This window comes from Hyaena hyaena, unplaced genomic scaffold, assembly GCF_003009895.1.
Source record: "Hyaena hyaena isolate Hyena2069 unplaced genomic scaffold, ASM300989v1 scaffold_3, whole genome shotgun sequence".
NCBI lineage: Eukaryota > Metazoa > Chordata > Mammalia > Carnivora > Hyaenidae > Hyaena > Hyaena hyaena.
Genome location: NW_024080635.1, coordinates 8,537,929 through 8,543,928, shown reverse-complemented (window position 1 = coordinate 8,543,928; position 6,000 = coordinate 8,537,929).

Genomic DNA, 6,000 nt, shown 5'->3' with positions numbered 1-6,000 from the left:
TCTCTGGGGCCAGCAAGGATTATTTTTTTGACATTCTCCAGTTGCCCAATGCCATGAAGGCACTAAATATCAAGATGATCAAGATCCTGCACCTGTCCTCAGGCAGCTTATAATCTAATTAACTTTGGGACGTTGCCTTGGAAGCAGATACTAGAGGAAACAGTTCATGGAGTGCATCAGCTGTGTTTTAAATGGGCTCAAATTAGTTTCATAATTGACAAGGTGACTTGGGAGTCCTATTCAAAATGGGTGAAAAGAAACCGAGAATGAAAAGTCTCCCCTGTGTTTATACGCATCTGCTGTAGCTGATGATCGAAGCAAGATCCGAAGTCCTGGACCTGGAAGTCGGCCCCGCCCTTCAGATTTTCTCTTCGCCTGTTGCGTGTCAGGGGGCAGGAAGCTTACACTTTTGCCAACCTGTATTCTCGTTTTACTCTTCTTGGAATTGTAATACGTGAATCTTAGGGGGCAAATGGAGAGATGAAGGAAAAGGAAGCAGGAGCTGTTAGTAATGGACTTGAAACAAGAATCAAACCACCAGAGAGTTCTTATTAAGTGTCCATTATGTGCTTCCTGTAGCACAGTGAGAATAGGGGTGGGAGCAGTGGTGAGTCAACTTACTGTCACTTTGTCCTCACAGAGGTTATGATCAGGAAGGGGCAGATAGAACTCCCAGCTGAGAAACCCCACAAGACAGAGATGGAATAAAGTGCTGAGAGATACGGGGGTTACTGGTACCAACTTAGACTGTCAAGATGGAAGGGATCGTTGAAATAATGAGCTCACTTCTCACTTTAGAGGGGAGAAACTGAGACACAGAGAGGGTAAGTGATTTGCTTAAGGCCACACAGCTGGGTGTTAAAGGGAAGACTTAAACTCGGGTCCCCCCTACTTCTCTACCACAGTGGTTTTCTTCCTGTTGAACCACAGATTACTCTGTTAATCGAACAGTCTAGCTTGGCTGTGTCCAAGTTCTGTAACATGCACCATATATAGAATTCTAGAATTTCAATGTAGCCACATTAAAAAAATACAAAGAAACAGGTAAATTTAATCTTCATAATATTTTATTCAACCCAAATGTACTTGAAATGTTATCATTTCATCATTTAAACAATATATAATTATTAAGTGTGATATTTTATAATCTCATTGCACTAAGTCTGGGAGATTGATGTGTGCTTTATGCTTTAGCACATATTTATTTGGACTAGCCACATGCCAAGTGTATTTTAGCCACATGTGGTTAGTGGCTGTTGCGGTGGCCAGGGTTAGCTAGCTATTTGACTTTGCCGATTAATGTGTGCTGTTTTCACGGAAAATATTGAAGAATGTGAAAGGTGTTATGCAGACACCATGGTATAAAGACGAAAGAGTCTTAAAGTGGGCAGCTGGGGGTTTTGGATCTTTAACCTTTCAGTTGCCGTGTAGACTCTTGAAAGATCACTGACCCTCCTTGATCTCCCTTTCCCTCATTGCTTTATATGTGTCAAAGGATGACTGTAAAGATCTGTTGAGCAGCATATATGAAATATGTATGTGTGTACATGGCATGTATACGTAAATCCATGTGTATGTATGAAAATGATTTGCTAGTATGCCATCTGGTACTCAGAGCATTATTTTTATTCTCCTAGAATACAAACGGTTTTGGAATGTCATCATGTGGTGAAACAGTTTTTTCAGGCATCTTTAGTATCCTGTGAAATCAGTACAAAAGCAAGGGGGAAGCAGCTAAAGATGCCACAGGATGTTGAGCTGGGAGAGCCCGTTCATGTGGTCAGAGTCAGGAGGTGCAAATCTCTCTGAGGCCCCCATCTGTTTGTCTCCTGGGCCCAACCCCAGCTGACAGCCTGTGGGGTCCTACTGTCAGGGAGATCCAAGCTCCTGGGCCAGCAAACCGGATGCTTTTGTAATCTGCTATGTTAACATATTCACTTAGATTTGGGATGCAGAATTAGATCGGGGAAAGTTCTGCCGGAAGCTGATTTTCCTGAGTGCAGCCCCAAGCCACCCTCTGATAATGGGGAGAGCCATGGTTATCCAGGTGGGTAAGCATGTTTTCCTCAGCACTTGGCCCATGAAAACAAGGAGGCCTGGAAACTCAGAAGATACTGAGTTCTTCAGTGCTTAGGCCAAAACAAATGGGCTGAGATTTGAACCCAGGTAGCCCGCCCACGAGGCTGCTTTAGGGACCAGAGACGGGTATTAGAGAAATACTAGATAAACTGAATGTAGTGAGTGGCTTTGCCTTCTTCAGAAAGCAATCTGGAGGCACCACTTTGTTTTTTATTTTCTTTTTTTAACTTTTAATTAATTAATGACTTTATTTATTTATTCTTCTTTTTTTCCTAAATATAATTTATCACCAGGTTAGCTCACAAACAGTGTATGCAGTGTGCTCTCGGCTTTGGAAGTAGATTCCCAGGATTCGATTCATCACTTACATACAACACCCAGTGCTCATCCCAACAAGTGCCCTCCTCCATGCCCATCACCCATTTCCCCCTCCCGCCTCCCTTACCCTTTGTTTGTTCTCTGTATTTAAGAGTCTCTTATGGTTTGCCTTCCTCTCTGTTTGGAACTATTTTTTTTCTCCTTCCCTTCCCCCCATGGTCTTCTGTAAGTTTCTCCGGGTCCACATATGAGTGAAAACATCTGATACCTCTCTTTCTGTGACTGACTTATTTCACGCAGCATAACACCCTCTAGTTCCATCCACGTTGTTGCAAATGGCAGGATTTCATTCTTTCTCACTGCCCAGTAGTATTCCGTTGTATAGATAAACCACATCTTCTTGATCCATTCATCAGTTGATGAGCATTTGGGCTCTTTCCATAATTTGGCTGTTGTCAATAATGCTGCTATAAACATTGGGGTACATGTGGAGGCACTACTTTAAATGGTTCTGTTTTTAGTTCTTTTAGTGGCTACCTGTAGACCTCTAAAGATAGGTTTGTGTGGGTATTTCTCAATGTATTAATTTTAGACATTTCTACTGACTTCTTGTTGTGGGCTATACAGCGTCCTTTCCTCCCTTCTTGCTCTTGTTTTGAAACACTGCGTGCATTTAAGCTTCGTAAGCCTCTTTCCTTTCCACCAGCTTTTCTTGGTTACCTTTGACTTCCAGTAAACAACGTTTGCATACTATCATCATGTAAGTAGAGCCAAGTAATGTTCTGACATGGCATTTCCTCATCTACTAATTGAATGCCCCAGGAGTCAATTTCAAAAGGATCCATCTTTCATACACATCACCAGTTGTTTAAAATCATGGCCTGTTTTATTTTTGGATTATGTCTTTCCCATACCATTTCTTCCCCCTGGCATTTCTGGGCCTCTGTTTTCTTGTTGGGAGTAGCTAGTAAAGATTACTAATCTTTTTTGAGCAATTACCACATGCTACGCACATTACTAAGTTCTCTGCACATAATAATTTAATCCTTGCAGGTACCCAAAGGAGGAAGGTACAGGAGTGTCCCCATTTTACAGATGAGGAAATTGAACCACAAAGAGGTGAAGAGATGGAGCTGGGATTTAATGCAGATGGCCTGGCTTTCCATTCCTAACCACTATACTCTTCCCAAGGGACATGTGCCACTGTCACCTAATCCATTCTAGCCTCCTTCTCCTTCTGTGTATTGCTTCCTTGTCTTAATCTAGATCTGTGTCCTTGCATTTAGACCATGTCCTTCTTGTCCAAGTATTACAACTTATTTCAAATAGACATCGTTGGGAGTCCATTACTCTGCTTTCCACACCTGTGGAAGAGGTCCATGCAGGTCCTGGAAGTGAGTTTGGAGACTTTTTCTCAGGGAATTCCGGTTTCCGGGTGCTGGGTGCACAGTGTATAAAGGAGGGATGTCACAGACTCTGTGTGGCCATGTTCCCTTGGCTCAAAGGACTCCTTGACCCATAGAGAAGGGTGTATCCAGCAGAGGGTCCGAGTACCCACTAGAAGCATGGGGCCCAGAAAGGAGACCCTCTTGCCTGGGTCTAAGGCCAATACTTCTTTTCTCCCAAGAGGTTTTTAGCAGCTTTTGAAAATAAACCTGTCCTCAAAGCTCAGTGATTTACTACCACTGAAATGATTCAAAAGAATGTACCCTAAGTTCTGACTGTCCCGTTGTGGGCGGCCATTTAAGGGTCAAACCTGCTAGGCAATCTCTTCGGTGCCAAGGCAAAGGGTGTGCAATCCTCTTCCAAATCTGTGTTATAGATCAAAAGGCAGATGTCAGAAGTCCCTGGGGCGTCTTCCTGAAGGAAGGGCTGCCCTGAGAGGCGTGTCCACTTGACCATGTGGGCTCATCGCCTAGAAGGGGCTACTGAAGATTGAAAAAGGATCGTAAGTCACAAGGAGGAGCTGCACTCAGGGTAGGCCTGAGGAGCTCTAACAAGCTGATCCTCCTGTAGACCGCGGCTACTAACCTCTGCTCTGTGCAACCCCCCCCCCCCCCCCATTTACCTGAAGTCCTGGAGAATAAACAAAAGAAGGCAGATCCAGGAAAGAAATTAACACTTGGAAGAAAAGAATGGCACCGGATTACCTTCTAATTATTTTATGGCTTTCAGTATACTGCTGTCAGCAGGCTTCAAGGATGCCTAACACCCCAGTAGAAAATCCACAGTGTTTCTGGCCTGAAAACCCAGAGGACAGAATTGAGGGCATCCACAACCACTGGAAAGTGGCTCAGGCACCTGGGTGGCTCAGTCGACTGAGCATCTGACTTCATTCAGCTCAGGTCATGATCTCATGGTTCATGGATTTGAGCCCCACATCGGGCTCTGTGCTGACAGCTCAGAGCCTGGAGCCTGCTTAGGATTCGGTGTCTCCTTCTCTTTCTGCCCCTCTCTTGCTCACACTCTGTCTTTCTCCCTCAAACATAAATAAGCATGAAAAAATCCCACAAAAACCCAGCTACTGTCTCTTTGGATAGCCATCTGTGAAATGGCATTTCCCATGTGGGCAGGCTCTATGTCTGGTTTCTTCATCACTGTGTTGCCAGCATCTAGCATATTGCCTGCAGTGAAATAGCTATTCAATAAAAATACATATTGGCTAATCAACTACTAACCTGTGCCCCTGAGGGAAAGGCCCAGGGTATCATCACTGTTTCCTGGCTTGCATTCTTGGCACATAGCTAGTCTGTTTTTGATCCAATAATTTATTCTCTTTGACCAAGCAATTCCTCTTCTAGAATCCATCTTAACATTTTTAGAGATGTAGGCAAAGATGTATATATAAAGATGTCCATCCAAATTTTATTTATAATAGGAAAAATTGGAAACGATTTTATAGAAATGTTTCCATCTTATGGAAATGATACATAATTACATGATAGGCAAATACAAATGTGGGGTTTCAGAATGCTTTTTGATAATGTGAAAAACTTCTTATGATGTAATGGCCCAGGATGAAAAGCCCAGGATGTAAAAATCATAAGATTTCCCAAGTCTGTTAAGACTAGCAGGAAATATACCACAAAATATTAACAAGCGGTATTTGAATTGAAAAGGCTGTCAGCTCTAAGGAACTGAAATCCTAACTTATGGTGCCTTAAGCACAGAGGGATTTATTTGTCTTTCATAAGGAGTCTAGAGGGTTGAGGGAATGGCACCCACAGTGTGGTGATGTTAGGTTTGACATCCTGTGATTTTTTTTTTCTTTATGGTCACAAGATGGCTGCCCCTGCTCCAGACATCACGTCCACATTTGCAGCAGGAGGGAAGAAGGGGAGTAGCGTGGTGTCTGCTGGGTCTGTCCCTTCTATCAGGTACATCTAGAGTCCACTGAGGTGCCCCTGCAGATTTTTGCTTAGGTCTCTTTGACCAGAATTGGGTCCTGCGGCTGACCCCATCTACAAGGGAGCCCGGGAAAGTGAATATGTAGCTTCCCAGTTTCCAGAGTGGAGGCTGCAATGGGGAAGGAGTAGGAATATCTGTTATATCAGTTAATAAACAGTGTCTTCTACGCTGCTCATTTCTGGTTGGTGGGCTTGT